The following is a 5759-nucleotide window of genomic DNA, read 5'->3' on the forward strand; positions in this document are numbered from 1 at the left end:
AAATTTAGTCCAAACAAAATTTTGAATCTTGATGAGAAAATTAAAATCAATAAAATAATAATACAGTCACAAACGGGTGTGAATGGGGAAGTTCCCGCGAGGGAACCTCGGGTCAAACAAAACAAGGCGCCTCATTTTTCTTCTCGCTCCTCGGAGTTTAATCAACCCCAACAAGCAAACAACCCAAAATATAGTTCGAGACTCGTGAAACGAAAGAAATCAAAACCCGAATTTCGAACCAGAAAAAGAAAAAGAAAAAGAAAAATAAGGGCAAAATGGAAGCAGCGATGGGACTGATGCGTCGGATGCCTCCCAAGCGCTCTCTCCGCCCTTCTCTCCCTTCTCGCCCAGCACTCCTCTGATCTCCTCTCTCAAATCATTCAGCCTCTCCAGGTTCTCCCCTGTTTGTTTCCCGAGAGAATCCAATCCAATCCAATTTTCACTTTCCATTTTCTTTCTCATAGGGTTTCATTTTAGTCCCCAAAAAAAAAAAAACAAAACGTTATTTTGAAAATCAAATTTTAAAGTCACTGTGTTGCTCTGATTTCCCGAAAATCAGGTTTTGTGCGATATGGAATACGGGAAGGAGTTCATTTGGTGTGAATATAACAGAGATGCAGACTCTTACAGGTAAAACCCTCAAATCTTTTGTCAAATTTGATGGGTTGGTGTTAGTTTTCTGATATTTTACACACTCATTGCTACATTTTTTTAGGACATTTTAGAGGTAGCAGATCTTGCCTTGATTTGTGAGTCTGGATGTTTGGTATATTTTGATTAATTTAACTTATTGTTTGGGTTCATATGCTGATTTAATTGGTGTGATTAGTGCAATACATGTATAACTATGTAATCCAGTAGTTTCTTTTTTCGTATAATCGTTTCTGTTCTGTGAATATCGATTGTCCATGTTGATATTTTTTGTGCTACCATATTTCCATGTTGATCGCCTTGGTTAAACAAATATCATCCGCCGCTAGAAGACGGCAGCCTCCCATCTTTAGAGTTGAGGAAACTTGAAGTTGAAGCAAACGACATCTTTGCCGTTTATCGTGACCAGTGAGGTCCTTTACTTACTTTGTTCTTCTGTCATTCTTGGCATTGGTTGAACTGTATAAAACACTTCCAAAAGGATTTTTCTTCCGTTAGTTAATTTTCAAAAAAAAGAGAGGCTAAAATGTGTCGAAAGTAACCTCATGCATTCTGAAGATTTCATACAGCTTGATTAACTGGTAATTTGGTAGGTACCATGAAGGTGGCATTTCGTCGGTTTATCTGTGGGAGGATGATAACGAAGGTTTTGTAGGCTGTTTTTTAATCAAGAAAGGTATACTGCCTGAACTTTCTCCTAGGAGATGCAAAATTCAATATATGTCCTCTTATATGTATATTTGCTGATTTTATTTTTTTTACGTAGGTGGGTCCGGAGGAGGAAGGAACATCTCATTACCGTTTAACCAGCACTATCGTACTGTCTTTGACTACTGATAATGAGTCATCAGGCACATTCAATTTGTCTGGATCAATTAGATGACAGGTAATGATACTTTATTCTTTTTCAATTGAGGAATGTGATCTTCTGGACAATTTTTGCTTTTGGAAACATTTTTTTGAGAGGTACAAAGAAGTCAGTTCAGAGAGAAATGTTTTTCCCCTTCGTCACCTGCATCTTTTCCTCTTCGCTTCTGTGCTAAAAATATTCATTTTTTCTTTTTGCATTGTCTGGAATTTTCAAATTCATCCATGTGATCGTAATCTGTATATGTTTTGAGATGGACCGACATGGTCTAGCATCTAAATGACTCTTGGGGCTTCGACATTTTAGTGATAAGCATGTTTCAAGAGAAGGAGTTTTTACAGGGAGCTATTGCTCTGTGAATCAATTTTTTATTGATTGTGTTATATTGTTGGAGCTGATATGGTTTAATTTAATTAAGCACAAGATTTCTGTTTGAATGATCACTCAAAATCTGTTTTTCTGTGCTGCCCTGCATGTACTATTTGTATGATATACTGGGATGGATCAAGTACTCTTTCTTTTTGGCTTTGTAGATGAATATGCACCTCTCAATTCAAGAAGGGCATATTTGTAACATGGGAAGAATGATCGAAGAAATGGAGAGCAAGCTGAGAAATTCACTCGAACAGGTACTGTGCATGTTATATTTCATAATTGTATGTTAATAGGATGTTTATGTGTTTATAGAATTTAAAACAACAAATTATTTCAATAAGAAAAATTCATTTTGAACGAATTATGATAAGATAAGATAGGATGTTTGTGGTGATTTTAGAATATTTGTGATATTATTTTCTGAACTAGTTGGTTAATTAAATACAATAAAAATCATAATTTTTAATTAAACATTAGTAGAAGAATGTTTGATCAAAAGTTTAAAAGTTATAAATGTTTGATTAAAAAAATTCAAATTTGAGGCATCTATATCAAAAATACCACAAACGGATTGCATGTTTGATATATGTTCTATGTTGGGGGTCCAAGTAGGCATATATTAGGAAAACCTAACCTTCGAAATATGCACGTATAACTTATAAGTAATTGAGAGAACTATATAGGATTGTTAAGGTGACGGCAGATCCCTAGTGCTTTCTTAATTTGATTTCTACAAAACTATTTTCTTTTTCCTCATCTTTAATATTGCAGATTAGTTTACTTTTATTAATCAATTTCGTTTTAATTTAAATTAGGTCCTAAAATCAATCATCTCAATTTATGTTTTACAATAATTAGTTGGAATTTGGTTTGCTTCGAATTATTTAATAATCCCTGTGGAGAACGATCTTGTGAGATCCGTTTATACTACAATAACCTTGTCATTCTTGCAAGTATTATAAGAGTTTTTAATCCTTTTGCGTGTGTGGTAAAATCCCTATCAGCTACAGTTCCCTATTCAAGGTAAAAAAAGGAACAAAATAAGATAGAATTATTTTGACATGAAAAGGGAATTTATACACATGAAGAAAGCCATGAATTGGATGTATGAACTACAAGCCCTAAATTAGAATTCACTAGAAATTAGGCCTGGACGTTGCCACAGGAACCAGCTGTTTTAGACATAATTGGATGAATAAAACATTTTTTAAGTCGAATAAATTCAACACAATTATGAACAAACAAAGGCATACATGAGTGAATGAGGTCGATAAGATAAGCAATTTTACTTTTATATACATTCAAGTGAGTTGGCATATAAATACACTGTACAATGAGGGGGAAGAAACTGAACGTCTTTGATTAGAAAGAGATGGTTTCCAAAAAAGTTCTGTTTCCTTAAGAAACAGAATAAATATAAGCAACATGTAGTTCACACATATTTTGCCCTTGTAGTTAAGATGGCAAAATGTGTCCTGTAGGGCAAGCACCTATTTCAGCAGTTAATAAAAAACATAGAAAGTGTTCAATACTTGTTCAAGTAGCTAATTTTCCTGCATAACCCTTGTTTCCATATGAAACAGAAGCAACGTGCAATTCACACATTTTTTACCCCTACAATTAAGACGGCAAAATATATGTCCTGCAGGCTAAACACTTGTTTTAGCAGTTAACAAAAAACAGAAAAAGTGTTCCGTTCTTGTTCGAGCTAGGGGTGGGCAAACGGGTAGAGAAACCACGGGTAGGGGCGGGTAGTGTAGGTTCGGGGCGGGTACGGGCCGGGTCCTTTTTTTTTTGGGAACAAACAGGGCTGGGTGGGCCGGGGCATGGTTATTTACGGGGCGGGCCGGTTCCTAAACCTTAGAAAAACGGGGTCCCGGACCGGCCCGTTTCTGACTTTAATCAACGGTCGAGATTGAATGATAACCTATCATTCAATCTGAACCGTTAATTTGTAACCTAGGTTCCTAAATCAGTTCAGACTTCAGTGTTCAGTCTCGATCTCTCCAACACTCCAACCCTCTCTCGAATTCGCGGCGCCACTCCTCCGTCCACCTTCTCTGACACAACTCCGGCCAGCCACAAGCAAGCCACACACATAGACAAGCACACGCACCCTGCTACTCACTCTCACTCCCACGCCCCACCTTTCCACCGTCACTCCCTCGAGCCTCAACTCCCTCGACGGCTACTGTCTAGTAGTGTCTACCATCGGCGTCGAGTTCGCCACCAAGACTTTCCGGGGTGGGAAAGTCGAACCTGCTTTCCAGGTTCACCAGGAACAAGTTTAATTCGGAATCCAAGTCTACCATTGGCGTCGACGTCGAGTTCGCCACCAAGACTTTGACCGTTGATTCCAAGCTCATCAAGGCTCAGATTTGGGACACTGCTGACCGAGAAGGTGATATTTTTTCTCCTATTTCTTTTTTTCTCTCAGTATTCTTTATATTTTTAGTTTTTCTGATTTGGGTTTGATTATCTAGCTAATTACTAGGAAATATTTGATATATATAATATATTGGTTTGAGTTTTGATTGAATGGTATGCTCAATAGTTAGTTTGAGTTTTGGTTTGAGTTTTGATTGGTTTGAGTTCTGTGATCAGACAAACAATCTAGTTGGATTAGGTATGTATGCAATAAAACTACAGTTCATTGTTTGTCCATATAGTTGGAAACTTGGAATATGGTAGAGATCTTCAGATGAATGAATCTGTGCAGTTTTGAATATATATATGTGCAGTTTTGAATTTGTGCAGTTTTTGAATACATATATATATGCAGTTTTGAATCTGCACATATATATATATATTCTGTTGTTGGATATATATATATATATATATATGCAGTTTTGAATCTGCACATATATATATATATTCTGTTGTTGGATATATATATATATATATATATATATATGTGCAGTTTTGAATCTGTGCAGTTTTTGAATCTGTGCAGTTTTGATGCTGTGCAGTTTTGTGCAGTTTTTGAATCTGTGCAGAATTGCAGTTTTTGCTTCTTCTGTGTTGTGCAATGTGCATTTCTGTGTGGTGTGCATTTATGTGTTGTGTGCTGAGCTTAGCTGTGTGTGTTTTGAAAACAGTGAATGTGCTTCCCCCATTAGTTGCTTGTCTCTTTGTATGTTAGATACACACTGAAGTTGAAGCTCCAGATCACGTTTAGCAGTAGGATTTGTCGAATATTTGGCATTATTGTTATTATGTTTCATTGGCTCTTTTTACATTTGACTTGTCCATGCGATGTCTTATATTTTTTTTGTTGCAGGCGTCGTGATCATAACGGGAAGTCATTTTATGGACTGGAAATTATGGATGAAAGGGTGAATATTTGCTCGTTCTATTTCAGTTTTTGTGAACCGTATAGGCAATTCTACTTTAGCACAATGGATTTGAATTTGAATCATTCATTATTTTGTTGACTTTTTTGGGTAAGTGATTCAAGATGGAAGCACAAGCGCTGGGAAAATGGGAATTGTTAGACCATAAAATCTGATTGCGATGTAATGTTGTTGTTTTTAGATGTTGGACGATGTAATGTTATTTTGGATGTATTGTTATTCTATGAATTTGGAGTCTTGGACGATGTGTTGTTATTTTGGACGATGTCATGTAATATTGTTATTTTGGACTCTCAGAATTTGGATATGTTGTTATTTTGGACATTGGTACTGCCGTGGTAGAATCATAGAATCTGTACAATTGCAATCTCTGCAATTGCCGCACTCTGTGCAAATATATATATATATATATATATATATATATATATATATTTTTTTTAATTTTAATTTTAACCAACATAAAAAAAATAAAAAAAAAGGGTGAACTGTGGACCTGGCCCGGACCGGCCCAT

General features: G+C 36.0%; 1 pseudogene; it reads left to right on the forward strand.

Annotated features, from left to right (window-relative positions):
• Positions 1–571: 571 nt before the first annotated feature.
• LOC137727658 (F-actin-capping protein subunit beta-like) lies at positions 572–5630 on the forward strand (annotated as a pseudogene).
• Positions 5631–5759: the final 129 nt, after the last annotated feature.

This window comes from Pyrus communis, chromosome 3, assembly GCF_963583255.1.
Source record: "Pyrus communis chromosome 3, drPyrComm1.1, whole genome shotgun sequence".
Lineage (NCBI taxonomy): Eukaryota > Viridiplantae > Streptophyta > Magnoliopsida > Rosales > Rosaceae > Pyrus > Pyrus communis.